The sequence below is a fragment of the Lissotriton vulgaris genome, unplaced genomic scaffold (assembly GCF_964263255.1).
Source record: "Lissotriton vulgaris unplaced genomic scaffold, aLisVul1.2 SCAFFOLD_817, whole genome shotgun sequence".
NCBI classification, from domain to species: Eukaryota; Metazoa; Chordata; class Amphibia; order Caudata; family Salamandridae; genus Lissotriton; species Lissotriton vulgaris.
The window spans coordinates 613,746-631,569 of NW_028255577.1; the positions used below are offsets into that span (position 1 = coordinate 613,746).

General features: G+C 45.4%; 1 protein-coding gene across 1 annotated transcript in view; it reads right to left on the reverse strand.

The window, feature by feature from the left end:
- The window catches only part of PALS1 (protein associated with LIN7 1, MAGUK p55 family member), a 489,281-nt gene extending 475,321 nt beyond the window's left edge, over positions 1-13,960 (reverse strand). Inside the window, exon 1 of the mRNA XM_086951985.1 lies at positions 13,786-13,960. The gene's annotated coding sequence lies outside the window, so the exon portion shown is untranslated. The remainder of the gene's footprint in view (positions 1-13,785) is intronic.
- Positions 13,961-17,824: the final 3,864 nt, after the last annotated feature.

Sequence of the window (17,824 nt, forward strand, 5' to 3'; positions counted from 1 at the left end):
ACACACACACACACACACACCCAAAGCCACACACACACACACCGAGCCACACACACACACACAGAGCCACACACACACAAAACACACCCAGAGCCACACACACACACACACACCCAGAGTCACACACACCCAGAGCCACACACACCCAGAGCCACACACACCCAGAGCCACACACATCCACCCAGAGCCACACACACCCACCCAGGAGAGCAAGCACAGCGAGGGGGCAGGGAAGCAAGCACAGCCATGGGGGTAGGGAAGCAAGCACAGCCATGGGGGTAGGGAAGCAAGCACAGCCAGGGGGCAGGGAAGCAAGCACAGCCAGGGGGCAGGGAAGCAAGCACAGCCAGGGGGCAGGGAAGCAAGCACAGCCAGGGGGCAGGGAAGCAAGCATACTCCATTTAGGCACATAAATTGACGCATCAAGAGTGCATTTTTAAACTGCAGTCAGACAAATATATAATTAAATAGTGAACACACACACACACACTCAAAGCCACACACACACACACACACACACACCCAAAGCCACACACACACCCAAAGCCACACACACACCCAGAGCCACACACACACACACACACACAGCCACACACACACACAAACACTCCCAGAGCCACACACACACACACACACCCAGAGCCACACACACATACACCCGGAGCCACACACACCCACCCAGAGCCACACACACCCAACCAGAGCCACACCTACCCACCCAGGAGAGCAAGCACAGCCAGGGGGCAGGGAAGCAAGCACAGCCAGGGGGCAGGGAAGCAAGCATACTCCATTTAGGCACATAAATTGACGCATCAAGAGTGCATTTTTAAACTGCAGTCAGACAAATATATAATTAAATAGTGAACACTCTGCATGTGACGGAACCCAGGCAGGTTAGCCTAACAATTACAATAAAGGCAAAGGTTTCAGGGCTTAGGACAAGCAGTATATTCTATGTACTCTCAAGGACTAACATACCAAAACCATAAAGCATATTTGTGTATACATATGCAGCACTACATCAATCTCGCTTTAAATGCCAACAGAAAGAAAAGCTAAAAAGAACAAAGGCAATGCATTTTAAGGCAACACAATGGTCACAGTATTTTTTAAGTAAAAATGTCACATTCTGTGCTCTGCATTTCTGTCTAACACCAGTATTGATCCTAGCTGTATGGTTTTACGGTCAAGTTTTCAGTTACTGAAATAAGCGAACTGATAATCGGCATGCATTCCTAAATAAAAATCTAAATTACCGTATAGGTCGGGGTTGACAAGTGATTTTCTGGCCACAACTGACAAGACTACCATGAAGAAGAAAGGGGGTGGGAAATAAAGCCCAACAGTGAATAAGGTTGTTAAATGTCAACTTTACACGCTAAAGAACAAAAGAGGATTTTAGGGAAAATCGCCGGAATGCCCACGAATCGCCTCGGTGAATGACAGACAGATCTCTCTTCCAATACCTGGCCTCCATTTATGGAGCTAGCCAATGGAAGAGAGAGGCGGAACTAGGGCCATACTGTTCTAACAAAGATTTTGCCTGCGCGAAACGCTGCTGCGCAGCTGTTCGCCTGGCGAAACCTAAAAAGAGGTAAGTCTTTTAGAAGATTCACCATGTTGCATTCTGTGATCAAAAAATCAGCCAGAACAATCATAGACAAAGTCACTGGATTCCGAGATAGACAAAACTAAGATGAGCTCATCTGCTTCATCACGTGAGACAACATGCAGCTATCTCCATGAGAACACTCAACATGCAGCCATCTCCCATGAAAAAACCCAATATGCTGTGAAACCCCCATGAGAAAACACAACAAGCTGCTATCACCCATGAGAAAACCCAACAAGCTGTGAAATCCCATGAGAAAACACAACATGCGACTATCTCCCATGAGAAAACTGTGCAAGTAAATCAGACAGGTGCTCCACCACGAAAACCTAAGTTTCTCTTACTGAAACCGAAACCAACGTCTTACCCCTTGTCCCTTGTACTGTATATACACTTCCTCAACCAAAAACAAACCAATAACCTTGGCCCTACTAACCGCTGTTAACAACAAGCTACACTGATTGACGTGAATTAACTGTAAAACAAATTGATAGTTATAATGTGTACCTCACTGAGTTCATTTATTTTCTAAAGATTTCACTTTTCTTTCACACATAGTCACGGGTATTCGGTATAAGTCACAAGAAGGAAGGGGTGCGTACCAAAAGAGGTTTTGGAATTGTGAACTGTTTAAAATGCTCCCTCACTCTGCCCACTAAGAATGGTGGTTGACAAACGAATGCAAGCGTGAGAGAGGAAAGTGACAAGATGCGGAGAAAAGCAAAGGGTGGAATGACTGCGGGGAAACGTGCACTCTCATAGAGCGCTTCACAAAAAGAAACAAATATTTCCCGAAAAGCTGACACAGGTGGAAGCACAGAAGCAGCCACTCAGAGAGGGGGTAAACAAACAGGTTATGGACGGGCTAACAAATAAAAACAATGAAAAAACCCAAGAAAATATAAGTAACATAACAAATAAGTAGGGGCAGCGTACACGGAGGGGCTGAAGGAAGGTGTGCGTGAGGTGGTTCGTGCGCGCTTTTCAAGCACTGCACTCGTGCTTGTGGCGCGCCAGTGCTCGCTCCTGCAAGGTGGATGCTGCCACAAGCACGAGTGCAGTGCTTGAAAAGTGAAGACTGATGGCTAAAGGCCCTCCTGGACCAGCGCATGCGCGCTGCCTAGGCGAGACCTAAAAACTATCAAGATCCAGCTTCATTACTATAATACCTCTGTGTTAGACCTGTCTGGCCTTTTGCGTAGTCCCTCCAATTTATTATTTATTTTGTCCCCTTTTTGCCCCTCATGCCTTTATATATTTTTGTGTCCACTAGTTTTTAGGTCTCGCCTGTCGATGCGCATGCGCATCGAGCAAGCGAGACTATGGGGGCTTATCCACTCTTTATCCACTGCAAGGAATCGTGGCGATTCCTTGCAGTGCCCGTGACTTTTAAGCTCAATGCGCACGCGCATTGAGCTTAAAAGCGCGTGCACGTCCGTCTTGTTTTACCCGCTCCGCCCCCTCCCCTTCCCGCTGTGTCGCATTTCTCCTCCCCCCTCCCCTCTCTTCCCTCCGTCTTGTTGCCTATGGGCGGCTGTGCTGGCAAGCAGCGCTGCTTCCTCTCCTCTTTCTGTTGCAGCTGCTGGCGATGGGGGGAAATGAAAATGAAATTGACTTTTCCGAGAAAAGAATGAGGCGGTCTGACTTCACCAATGAGAGCTCAGTGCTGACTTCCGCACTCCTTCCTCGCTAACTGCCGCTCTCCTTCCTCACCCCTGGCAGTGTAGAAACTGAGAGGAGACTACAGGCTCTGGCAGGCTGAGCAACACGTTTTTGCAACTTTAATAAAATAGTAATCATAGAAGCAATACATTATATTTCATTTTGCTTTATATGTACTAAAAGAATTATATTTCACAACAAAGTGGCCATGCTTATTGTTATTTGACACAATAAGAAAAAAAAACAATGATTTACAGCATGGTCTCAGGGAACTGCCCCCTCATCATATCGCTTCAAAATGGCCTCGCTGTATGTACCAGAACGAGCACGCTCCCTCCTCGACTGGTTGAGCCAGTCCTTCTCGTATCCATGCCCCTCCAGCAGGTCTCCCTTCCCCCACAGCTCCCTCTGCAAACATGAAACAAACAGCAGGGAGGGGAGGCGTTTCCAGGGCCAGCTCACTCTCGCTCTCTTCGTCTTGTTTTGCTTTCGATTCAGACCCGTCTCCAGCAACAGCCTCTGCTGCCTTAACTTTTAGTTTTGATACTGCGGATAATTACCCAGGGTCCTTCTAACTTCCATTTTCAAACGCCTTGACAACAGTGAAACAATTTGGGATTTCGTTGTTTTCATCCAGCCAGAAATTAAAAAAGGTAACCTTTTTTTTCTTAAAAGCAGTACGGTTTTGCTTCGTCCCTCAATCAGGAAGTAGCTGTTGGCTCGTTGACAGGGAGAAAAAAATCGTATATTTGTCAGCTCAAGTTTGGATCAAGCGAATTTGGGTTTCGTTTATGAGGTGAAGTTTGATTTCACTTTTGGATTTAAAATGATGTCAAGGCATTGAATGTGAGTGTGCGTTTGGAAAGCTGTTTGTTTACCTGTCATTCTATTTCGCCAGGTTCGGCCAACAGCCCTGAGACGTGTTTATTGAGCGCATGGATGTTTATAAACCTCACCCTCACTCACCCTCAACCCCTCACCCTCACTCACCCTCAACCCCTCACCCACCCTCACCCTCAACCCCTCACCCACCCTCACCCTCAACCCCTCACCCTCAACCTCAACCCCTCACCCTCACTCACCCTCACTCACCCTCACCCTCACCCTCACTCACCCTCACCCTCACTCATCCTCACCCTCACTCATCCTCACCCTCACTCATCCTCACTCACCCTCACCCTCTCACCCTCACTCACCCTCACCCACCCTCAACCCCTCAACCTCACTCACCCCCTCACCCTCAACCCCTCACCCTCAACCTCACTCACCCCCTCACCCTCAACCCCTCACCCTCACTCACCCTCACCCTCACCCTCACTCACCCTCAACCCCTCACCCTCAACCCCTCACCCTCACTCACCCTCACCCTCACTCACCCTCAACCCCTCACCCTCAACCCCTCACCCTCACTCACCCTCACCCTCACCCTCACTCACCCTCAACCCCTCACCCTCAACCCCTCACCCTCACTCACCCTCAACCCCTCACCCTCACTCACCCTCAACCCCTCACCCTCACTCACCCTCACTCTCACTCACCCTCAACCCCTCACCCTCACTCACTCTCACCCTCACTCACCCTCAACACCTCACTCACCCTCACCCTCACTCACCCTCACTCACCCTCAACACCTCACTCACCCTCACCCTCACTCACCCTCACTCACCCTTACTCACCCTCACTCACCCTCACTCTCACTCACCCTCAACCCCTCACCCTCACTCACCCTCACTCACCCTCACTCACCCTCACTCACCCTTACTCACCCTCACTCACCCTCACTCTCACTCACCCTCAACCCCTCACCCTCACTCACCCTCAACACCTCACTCACCCTCACCCTCACTCACCCTCACTCACCCTCAACACCTCACTCACCCTCACCCTCACTCACCCTCACTCACCCTCAACACCTCACTCACCCTCACCCTCACTCACCCTCACTCACCCTCACTCACCCTTACTCACCCTCACTCACCCTCACTCTCACTCACCCTCAACCCCTCACCCTCACTCACCCTCACTCACCCTCACTCACCCTCACTCACCCTCACCCTCACTCACCCTCACTCACCCTCACTCACCCTCACCCTCAACCCCTCACCCTCACTCACCCTCACCCTCAACCCCTCATCCTCACTCACCCTCACTCACCCTCACTCACCCTCACTCACCCTCACTCACCCTCACTCACCCTCACTCACCCTCAACCCCTCACCCACCCTCACTCACCCTCACTCACCCTCACTCACCCTCACTCACCCTCAACCCCTCACCCTCACTCACCCTCACCCTCACTCACCCTCACCCTCACTCACCCTCACCCAGTGCAATAGTTCTCAGACCATTTCAGTTAGAGCTTTTAGAAATGTTTATGGCTTTTTTTATTTGTAATACTTTAGCATTGGCTACAGGAAACAAAAATGCTAAACATTTACAAAAAAACTAATGGTGCGAGACCTATTGCATTTCCAATGCTTGTTTTTTATGCTGTTGGTCTGGGGGTTAGGTGCTCTTTTACCTTCATAATCCTTCACCTCAGTCCTAGGGGCCTTTCCTGACAGGAATTCCCAGAGCTCTACAAAATGGTGGCTACTAACTGCCACAACTGCCAACCCCTGAGGGAACTCCCATAGGATAGCATTGAGGCCTTCTAGAATCTTCTGGATCCTGCTGGACCCTGTGTGGCCAGCCTATAAATAGGACAGGGGCCTGGGAGCCATTTTGTAATTGAATGACCAGAGGACAGGAGGAGTGAGGCGCTAGCGTGGGGAGGTAGACACTGTAGGGAACCTGATTGACCTGCGGGCCAGCAGCGTTCCTTGTCTGATGTGACCCTCCATCTTCTGACCAAGCCCTACCTGTGAGCTGCATCCCAACTTGAACCACACACTTGGGCTCATGAACCACACACTTGGGCTCATGAAGAGTAAATGATCGAGAACTCCTGAGAAAATTACCCCCAAGTGATTCCTGAGCGCTGAGGCACTGACGAGGGAGACTCGCCGTGAGGAAAGTCCCACAGACGACCTGCAGCGTTTTAAACTAGTTCTGTGGTTCTGGGGAAGTAACGGAGTAGCGGACCCAATCGGGGTTCCGGCCTTACCGTCAGGTTGTTGTGAAGCATCTGAGCGAAGAGCGTCCCCTGAAACCTGACGTGCCTGCGAGGTGCCAGAGCTGCCTGTGGCGAGGTTCCTGGCGGAGCTGAAAGAAGGCGGGGCGGCAGGGGAAGTGCATCTTCGGCAGGATATCGGACGGCGGAGGCGGGGAGAAGCAGACGGAGGCCGGCTGGGGGCGGAGTCCATCTGCCGTGAGGTAAATACTCCGGAAGATCCGGCTGACGGCTCGTCGTCCAAAGGAGGCTGTGGCGGTTGACAAGCAGCGAGTCGAGTGAGGCTGAAGATAGTCTGCGAGCACCAGCGGGTCGGACGGTATCAGGTCTGGTGACGGAACGAAGTCCGTGAGGCCATCCGACACAGAGAACAAGTAAGCGGGAAGCTCGTTGGGCGGGAGGTGTGTCGAGTAATCTCCTTGTACACACCGCCGCTGCCGAACAGCCCAAGGAACAGAGTACAAATCAACCCTGACTAACGCATTACTATCACTTACTTGAGCAGACCGGCCCTCGGGGGAGGTGGGGAAAGAACCTCTATCTACAGCTGTTGAAGGCCACGAAGAGAGCAGGGCCGCATAGGTGAAGGAAAAGGGGGTTGAGTGAAGATTTAGAGCTCAAGTATCCCTGGATTGTTTACTGCGGGACCCTTTGCAGATAAAACCTGGAAGAAAGAGCCTTACTTTATACGATTGTACTAATTGGGAAAGTGGCCCTAACACATCTGTTTACTTCTATCTAGAGAGAGTTCGACCACAGGAAACAGTCTGACAGAGAATCCATTGGGGGGGGAAGGAGGGAATTGCAGTGATGCTGTAAGACTGGGCTATGTTAACCTTGTGACCCCATAAATAAGGTACCTGGTGACTGATAAGAAAGTAATTCCTATGAATGTTTCAATGTTGAAGACTTAGACACTGCTGAAGTGGGTTCTCCTGATGTTATCAGATTGGTGGGAGGAAATGAGAAGAAGTGCGTAGTGTATCTATTTGTAAACTACTAAATAAGGAGAAATACTGGTGTAATGTGATGTAAAGTAAGAAAGCTAAATAGTGAGAAATTTTGGCAACTTTGAGGATCTTATTAATTTCATGGTTGAATGTAATGTACTGAACTGTGCTATCTGGAGATGAACCATAGTTAAGAGAACAAAGAATATTTTTATAAAGCAGCTCGTATTTTTACACAAAGATTGGTGTAGCGTCATTTTTGAGTGATATTGCATTGAATTACTGCTGGGTGGTTTGCAACCTTTACACATGTGCCTTAGTTAGAGATTGTCTTGCCCTAGGCCAGGCTACCCTAGGTGACCTGACATCATTAGGTTCCAACACTCTGCAACGCATCTTTCCCCACAAGGTCCAGATTGCTATCTCTCTTGTTCTGTCTAAACTCGATTACGCTAAAAGCCTCTACCACGGATCATCTGCAACAACTATGAAAAGACTACAATGGATTCAGAACTCTGCTGTCAGACTACTCTTACATATAAAGCCACAAGCCCACATTGTCCCTGCCTTGAAGGCCCAACATTGGTAACCGGTTACCAGAAGATCCACATACAAGTTGCTTTGTATCACCCACAAAGTGATACATGGAACAGGGCCGCTCTTCGTTAGGAATAAAATCACCACATACATACAACAGAGGAACCTCCGCTCTAGATTGGCACCTCGCCTCAAAATCCCACACACAAGAAAGAAAAACATAGGGGGAATATCCTTTTCTGTTCAAGCAGCCAAACTATGGACCATTTACCACCAAACATAAGATCCACAGATAAATACCTTTTCTTCTGAGGACTACTCAAGAGTTGGCTCTTCCCCCACATAACCAACATACTCAAACATAAATAAACAGCATATGCCTTAGTATATAGCATGTATTTGGAATATATATATATATATATATATATATATATATATATATATACACATACATATACAGATATGTGTATTCCTTTGTATAAATGTGTCTACTAATCATGTTTATAAACATGTAGATATTTGTTAGTACTGCTTAACAAATGTACATACGACTTATGGTTATGTTATTCTGTGTTTAACCCCTTCGCTGCGGAAGCGATTTTACCGCTGTGCGGTAAACAAAAGAACAGGGCGGGCCGTGACGAACCCCAGCCGTCATCAGCACACGCCCACCGCGGGGAGTGACGGCTGGGAGGGGTTAACATGTATAAGGGTCACTGCATACTCTAAATAAGTACATTTTTATCATAACTATTCCTCTACAATTGCTTCACTATTGAATGATAAAATATGTTATAAAAACATACATTAGCCTAAAGTACAGTAAGACTTGAAAGAGAGTTCATTAAATAAAACTTAAATCTAGATACGTTACCTTCGTTATACATATACCTTCCATGTACTTATGTATTTTTATATTTATTACTTAACTCCTAATTCAGCATCTCCAATGCATCACACTATCTCTCACCTTACACCTCTCAATATATCCTCTAGTTCCAAAATCTTATTCATCCCAAACATCATTCTACTATTCTCTCCAATGCACTACCCTATTTCTTACCCTATACCTCTCGCAATATACCCCATTCTACTACTGTGAACCCCAGAATAGCCGTTTCTAGGCTCTACCCAGCTTGCATCATCTCAAACCTCTTTTACTATTGAGATCTCCCAAACAAGTCTTTCTATACCCTCCCTCTGACTTCTCCCCTCTACTCATCCTAAACCTACTACGGCTGCTATGCTCGCCAAATAAAAAACATTCTAGAATCTTTCCTCTATCCCTCCACTATCCTCTTCAATACAAGTAACAGACTCACCTTTCCACCGCTCAAATTATTTTCATATTTCCCTAATAATAATAATTCACCACTAATCCTGTTTGGGTTAAGGAGTAGCATACTACTCGACAAAAAGTACTTTGATGCGTCATCCGGTATTAATGCAAAATCTTCCCTCTACTATCGGGGTGGGGGGGCTTGATTTGACAGCCACACAAGACAACTATCCCACTTTGATTATAAGGGCCGGTCAGGGAAGGCATGCAGTATCAGTCTATTGGTATGTTGAAAAAAAAGATCTATATCAGACAGAATGGCCTTTTCTAATCAATATCTTGGTTAAAGTGGAGTTAGGAGATAAAATATGTAAATGATTCCTTGCATACTACATATCCCCAAAACCTGCTGTTGTCTGGTAGTTTAACTGAACACTCACACTAAACAGGGCCGCTCACCACCTCCCTTTGCTTGTGAGCATCTCGGTAAGGGGACCTCACCTTGAGAAACACTGATTTAGAGCCTATTAGTAGGAACTCTGTCTTTGAGTCCTAAAGTTATGCGTCACCTAGTAAACTTTCACATTTAGGTAGTTAGTCTGTCTGCTGCCATATAGGGGTGTATTTGAATATGGGTGACATACTTTTATTCATTTAATATACATATTCTAAACTAGAATGCTGTGACGCATGCTACAAAAAAAAAAAGAGATGTCCCTTGTGCTTTCAACAAATAGCTCTAAATTAACAAAATGTATAAAACAGGAGTACATTTCTTATTTTTAAAAAAAAGTATAATCTCCACTGCACGCGTGTGGTACTCTCTCCTCTCCATTAGAAGGATGTGTGTTATGGGGTAGACGGTTATTATTTTATAAGCATTGGATCATTCATCAGAGGCCATTATGAGGATGTCCATACAAGGTCTTAAAGCATTTGCCTAGTTAATCAGAAAAGCAAAAATAAAAACATTTAGCATTCCAAGAGGACGGGAATCAACAGGGTGAGAGCTGGTCAGAAGGTCACTTGGGGCTGGCAGGGTTTAGTACAGCAAGCCTCCTCGTTTGTCTCAAGCAATTACAAGCTTCTTTATTGGGAATACTCTCCCCCTAGCCACCCATCGCAAAGACATCTATCAGCCCAACAACGTACACAAAAGAACGGCCGATTTTCGTGACACTAAAGCCAAAACTAAATTGGTGAAACACCACCAGTGCATTCCATATGGACTTTACTAAATAATGTAATACCAGCATGCAGCAATGGCCACAAAACAATAATTCTTGTTACCATACGTTCACAAAGTTTGTAAGCCCTGGTAAGATAGCAGTGCAAGTAAGGGTGGAGAAAGTAAAATCAAAAGAAGACCTATCTGACTAGAAATACTAAATGCATGTAAATACAATGTGTCTCAAAGGTCTATGTTTGGAACTCACACCCTCCACAAGCAGACTTCGCTTTCTTTCATCTGCCCAGCGCGGTCTATATTTTTAAGTTGCCCTTCACTCCCTGGTGTTTTAACTGTGAATTCAGTGTGCATTTATATACACTATAAATTACAACGTCTACACCTGTTTGACCACTTCCTAACTCGTTCCGATTGATGTATTCTTGCTACAGCGTGTCAGTATCAAAACCACTAATATCAATGCGGTATCCCGGTAACATGTAGAACCTGGGGAATTCCAACAGTATATAGACAGGGGTTTTGCCATGAAGTGTGCTATTGTTTTCATACTTTTCTTCGTAAGTGCACCGTTACGTAGGGACTAGCAGTCAATGTTGCATCGAAATACATTGAAACAAAATGACGACACTAAGGACTGTAAAAGTGCGTGCGATATATTAGAAAATCGTATATGATAACATACACATCAAAATTCTTAAGACAGGACTGATGCATGAATAATAAAAGTTACAAACAAATGTGCCTGATAAATAACACAAATATAAACACCATGAAACATGTAGACATTTAACAATAACAAAATAAAAACACGAGTAGTATAAACATGCAAAAAAATCAATGTTGCTCCCTAGACAGACCTATGTTTTGCATTCTTACACAGATAGGTTTACTTGGGCATGGAACACTTGTTTAGATTACGTCGACGTTTCGACCCCCCAAAAAAATTTGTGTGGTTGAGTAACATCACCACATGGTCTTCTTTAGGACTATGTACTCGATAATAAACAACCTGTGATAGGTAGTTCTCTCTGTCTGAATTAGAGTAGCAAATTGCATAACATAACATTTTGTTTCAATGTATTTCGATGTAACATTTCCTGCTAGTCCTAAGTAACGGTGGACTTACCAAGAAAAGTTTCAAAACAATCGTACATTTCATGGCAGAACCCTTGTCAATATCAAAACAAGGTACTTTAAGTACATTAAGAAAAACATGTAGGCACTATTGCTTTCTTACCCATACATATTTTCCTAAAAGGCCCCACTTAGCTGGCAACGTGGTTCAGTGAGTCAAACGCTCACTACTGACAACTACAAGTCACAAGTTTGAATCCCAGCAAGTTGCAACCTTCCATACTACCAAGTTTTGTAATCTACCATCGATTTTGGTAATAGCAACATGTTACTTACAGCAGGAAGGAATGAGAGAATTGCAGTTTTATTCAATACATATGAAAAGTTATGCTCAGTATACATATTTTACACATGAACTTAAATTACGCACATGTATGCCCAACACTGGTGCACAGGCTTAGGCTTTTGTGAATCATGACTTTCTCAACAGAAATATGAAAAATCGTGCGGTACCTACTTGAACACCTTCATAAATCCCACACTGTCTACATTCCGTGGCTTTGACTCATTTGTTAATGCTTATCAAACTCTCAGAGCATATATCTATGCATAGGCATTAACCTCCTCCACATACCTATGCTTGTGTTGCATCATTCCCACAACTACCATATGCCATGATGTCCTACCACCGTGATAAGGTTTACACGACGCCCTTTCCCACAGCTGTACGCCAACATGTCCTACCTATGTTTGCAAACATGTATTTTTCATCTCTCAGCAATATTTCATTGCATTAGATTTATCTACTGTCTTATCCGGAGCCCTCTTTCAAAGTGCCTTCTATCTATACTTATTTTTAAAACTATGTCTCCGACTGTTCCATGCCAACTCATAGTACAAGACTAGTGAGAAGAAACTGTGTACATATTTAAAACTGTAGGTGTATGTATACTTTACTTTGTCAAACACCATCATGTAAAACGCCCAGGAGTCAAGATTACAAAACATAAAAAAGTTGTATCTCGACAAACCATTGTGAAATCGGGCCACCTTTAAAATTATTATTTAAGGCATCACGGGGTTCCCTGCAATGAGTTCTTGGTATTATTATCTTTAAAATAACCTCATGGTTGAGTGCGCATGCAACAGCATGGTAAACAATTCTGTGCGATAAGAGATGCAATCCTACTGTAAGCGTCCGATTTACACAAAGTACCACCTGATTCAAACAACAAAACCATTACATAATACCGTCAGTCGGAGCAATACTGGGTTCTTAAATGCTGTCCATCAACACCGCTGCATTCCACGTGAAAGAAACGTTGCTTTAGACTAGAGACATCACTTCCAGGTACCAGAATGTCAGCGAGAGCCAGTCAGAGATGATAAAAGCCTGCCTTTCCCTGGAAACATAGCAGGCGTGCTTCAGAAAAGCGCACTCTGGGGTTTTACAGTTCAGTGGGACTCCCTTGACAGAAAACAGGGCTCCGTGGTATGTTTATTTACTACAACACGTTGAAGAATGGTCAACATAGCAATGCGCGCACACACACACACAAGCGGTTCTGCGCGTAGGCAAACAAACAGATGTAGTAATGAGAAGTATAAACTGTACCAAGTGAGCTAAATAGATGGAGCTATTGTGCATGAGCAACCCATCATCAGGACACGGAACTGGAAAGACCTGCACTGTTTATGCAATCAAGAGGATTTAAAGGTATGGCAGGATGATAAGACTTCTCGTTGACTAGCACGATTCGTTCAGGATTACAGACATTTGTTTAGTAAAGCGGGTTAGGTGGCTCTAAACCATTGAATGTTTATGTAACTAACAGTATACGTTTATTATAAGAAAGGTCTAAAACGCCACCAGGAAAAGTACAAGAAAGCTATGGAAGAATGCCCGAACGACTCTCAGCTGCTGGTTACTCTGGGCCGCATTCCAGTACGTCGTTTTTCAACTCGTCTGTGCCAATGTAGACAAGAAACCAAGGGAACATCTTATTAATATTTTTCTTTTCCAGAATTAGAACACTAATGGGTTGCGTGAGAAGGCCAGTATTAATGTGAGTTTATTAGAGTTTTATGTACTTTTTGAGAGATGGATCATAACGTCTGCAAGGTGTGGAGGTCGCCCCTGCATCAATAATGCACTTGTGAAGTCTGCAGAGCATGTCTATGCGCTGCACTGCTCCAACCTTGCCTCGGAGGGGGAGTGGAGTGGAGGGAGGGGGGGGGGGGAGGGGTCCTTTACTTTTGACCTGCTCCCTGCCTCTAGTTACATAGCGCCTAGAGACACCAGGTATTTAAGGACTCGTTATCCAAAACAGGACGATCGCGCCACAAAAGCAGCTGAGAGAGTCTACTCACCGGTGTGTCGTGGGGCAGGCCTCTGGCCTGGGCGCTCACTCGTTCGGGCGGACAGACTCGCTGGGCCACGGGCCGCTGGTTCCTCCCAGACAACCCGTCACTCAGTTCAGAGTCGGTATCTCTGCACTCCGGAGCAGGAGGCCGCCCACCCTGGGGAGGCGGGGCGTGCAGCAGCTAAACGCTAGGCATAAAGCCTGTCTAGCCACATAACGCCACAGCCAATGAAAACTGAGGAGAAGAGTCTTATCCACCCCCAAACCACGACGCAGTTTCCAGCGGCCCACAACCTGTAAACAAAGGAAAATCTGATACCTAGCCAATCCGAGTCCACAGCGCACTCTCGGGGAACTTCCACGACCAATAGTAAACTGGTAAGGGACATTATAGCCAATCACTGGTCGCGATACAGATCCCGTCGACCTCCAGTTAATTAACCAATCGTGTATAATCGTACAAGCCTGGCCCAATCACTACGCTTTTACTCACCATAAATAGATCATATGTTCGTTCACCTGATTGGCTGTAAGAACCGGTAACTTAGACATAACGTGTTGTAATTTTGGTAACTAAGGGACGAAGTACGTTGTGATCTAGAGTCTAGACCGTCGCAATCTGAGATCCCAGAATGCGATGACCAAGGAATGGAATATGGCTTTGGACAGGGTTAAAGAAGCCGGCGGTGGAGGTTGTGCCGACCGTTCTTACTGCTGGACTTCTTCTATTTACCTAAAATTACTTATTTAATTGAGAAGAATTCCTGGCGTTATTCGAGAATTTTACTACATACTTCTGTTAACAGCGACTGATTGACAACGGCATCCTAGGTTTCAATATCAAGTAAACATGGACAGTCGATTGAACTAGGCTGAATGTGGACGATTCCATGTTTATTGTCCGTTGAATAATTGTAAATCCGATGCATTTTTATCCGGGTCGGCCTGGCTATGTGGCAGTCAGGCAATGCCTGAGTGGCTGGTCTGAAATGTCAATATGTGGGCTGGGTGTTAGGATATCCGTGAGCCTCTTTTTTAGTGATCTGGTGGGCCGATTTTTACCGTTGCTTTTCCTGATATTACCACAACATTGCCTATAGGAAGCACAAAGATATTGATCTTTGGCATACTCTAATTTGCAACTGCAAGTCACATACTGATCAACACTTTCACTAGTCGTTTGCTTCCCTAAGTAAAAATTAAATCTCTCTAATACAATGCTAAGTTCTTTTGAGAAATTTAAGGCAAATCTGTTTTTTGCTTCCACAAACGCATACAATCCGCAGCATCTCTTGAATCTTCTGGGGTTTGAATTTCAGGTAAATTATCAAATATTTGCTGCCCCTCAGTTCCAAGACAGTTGTACAAGATAGCATCATGGCAGCGCTGTAATTATTTCCATCAATAGCAAACAAATAGTTTCTGAAAACATGCACCCAATGTTTCCACTCCATTTTAGGCTTCCCTGGCTCAGCCAAAAAATTAGGAGGTTGTTGCATATTTCCACTACCAGACATAGTGCTACTAACAACAAAAAAAAAACAGCCAGGAAAAGAAGAAAAAAACCGGAAAAGAAGACATTTTTTTTAAATCACTGAGTAATGCCAGATGGGTTGAAACAAAATGCAGCTCCTTAAAGTGAGGCACACAGGATTATTGAAGAAAAAGATTGAAAAAAACCCCACCTCAGCCAGTGAATTGCAAACAGACGTGCGTGCTGGCTCAATCATGGCGTCTTGGTTGCCTTGAAACAGAAAAGCTAAGGTGCGTGAAGCAGAGTGCATGCAGCAACTTCCAAGCTTCAGCATTGCCTAGAGACAGACTAAGCTCGGTTGCACGACGCATTGCCTCAATAGAGCGTTGCCTCTGCATACATGGCGCATCTTACGAACAGTGTGCAAGCCTGACTATAGTGCCGCCTCGTGTACATAATGAGGTGTCTCTGGGGTAACATAAAATCAGACCCCCAATCAAGCTCCCAAGAAGTGCAGTAACCAATCAGGATTCTAAAACAATCCTGGTAGGTGCCGAAGTAAAAGAAAGTCACTGCAGCAAGGAATTACTATCCCAGAACAAATTCGTTGCGAGAATAAATTGCAGAGGGGCTCTGCAATTTATTCTCGCTGTTGTTGTTGTTGTTGCCAAAATGTTGAAGTGTGATGGGCCAAACAAACACACCAGGGGCCGTATTACAGAATGTGCCCTGGGGCAAAACAGACATGTGCACCCACATTGTACACCCACGGGGCACTTTGGTATTAGAGATGGGAGCGCAGACGCTTGTGTGTCCCCCTCTGTAATATCATTAGCGTTGGCGCGCTTAATGCACCAATGCTACCTTCAGAGGGCGTTCCCTCATTTGCATAGGGGCGTGCCCTATGCAAATGAGGGAATTCCTTTGACTCTGCGTCCTCACCATATTACGGACAGGAGCTGAGGTTCTTTAATTTCGACTCCATCTTACATTCTCCGCCATTTTGTGTTGCCTTTACACAGGCTGCTCGATGAACAAAGTGTCTCTGCCCTTTGGACTGCGAAAACCCCCTCCGTCCTTGTTTTGAAACCAATCTCAGACACCAGCGGGCCTAACTAATCCTTGTCTGGACTACCTAATCCCCGTATCAACTATCTGTTAGCCTTTAGTATTCTTCTCTTGCCGTATCTTATCTTTTGGCCTTCGCTATTCTCTCCCTGTGTTTTCCCATTTCACAACCTTTCTTTTGAAGCCTACAGACATGTCCTGCCATTGCAACACTGAACTATGGGTACCAGTATTGATTAACTCTGGGGGCTGGATAGCACACAACATGTAAGCAGAGAGCATTCTGGTTGCACAACACCTTGTTTTTGAACTCTTCTGATTGGCTAAAACTTTGTGCATTGGTTGAGAAAGGTGTGGTTGAAGAGACTAGAGGAAATGTTTGCAATAGTCCTGTTCTGCCTGTCCTTAAACCTACTGACTCTTCCCAGCCACCTGTTTATCGTTTTGTGATCCATCTCCGGGAGGTCAACAAGATTGTTGTACCCCAGTTTCCTGTCGTCCCAGAAATCACTGCTTTATTGACAATGATACCTGCGTCGGCTGCCTAGTTTTCGGTCATTGACCTTAAGAATGCTTTCTTTAGCATTCCCATCGCTGAGGAAAGTAGGGATATTTTTAGCTTCTCTTTAGGAGGCCAAAGTTTTCGGTTCAAGCCTGCACCTCAAGGCTATTATGAAAGTCCCTCCATTTATAGTCAGGCTTTGAAAACTCAGCTCGATGCTTTCACTTTGCCTCCAGGTGCCACCCTTATTCAGTACGTAGATGATCTGTTGGTTGCTGCTGATTCTGAGGATGTTTGTAAACAAGTTATTGTTTCACTGTTGCATCACTTGTCTGACCTTCAGCATAAGGTTTCGCCCTCTAAATTACAATATTGTCGCCAAGAGGTTTCCTACTTAGGTCATCTCTTGTCGAAGGAGGGACGGCGATTGACCCCAGAAAGAATCCAAGCAATTGCACAAATGTCTGTACCATGCACACAGAGAGAGGTGCGTGCCTTTTTGGGTATTACCTCTTACTGTAGACAATGGATTCCGAATTTTTCTTTGTTAGCGAAGCCTTTGTTAGCACTTACCCTTAAAGATACACCCCAACCCCTCCCTTGGACAGAGGAATGCCAGAAAAGTTTTACTGGTTTGCGTACTTCCTTGTGTTCTGCTCCTGTGTTGGATACTCCGGATTACAGCAAACCTTTCACACTTTATGTGCACGAGAGAGAAGGTTGCGCGTTGTCAGTTTTGACACAACAATTTGGTGACAAGCAACGCCTGTGTGCTTATTTTTCGGCTACGTTAGACCCTGTAGCTAAAGCATTACCTAGTTGTCTGAAAGCTACAGCAGCAGCAGCAGTTTCTATTCGCCAATCTGCTGGATTGGTGCTAGACAATACACTTATTGTCATGGTGCCACATGCAGTGGATACACTTCCAAACAGGACAAAAACTCAGCATCTTACGAGTGCCCGTTTATCGGGGTATGAGCTGACGCTCTTGGCTAGTCACGT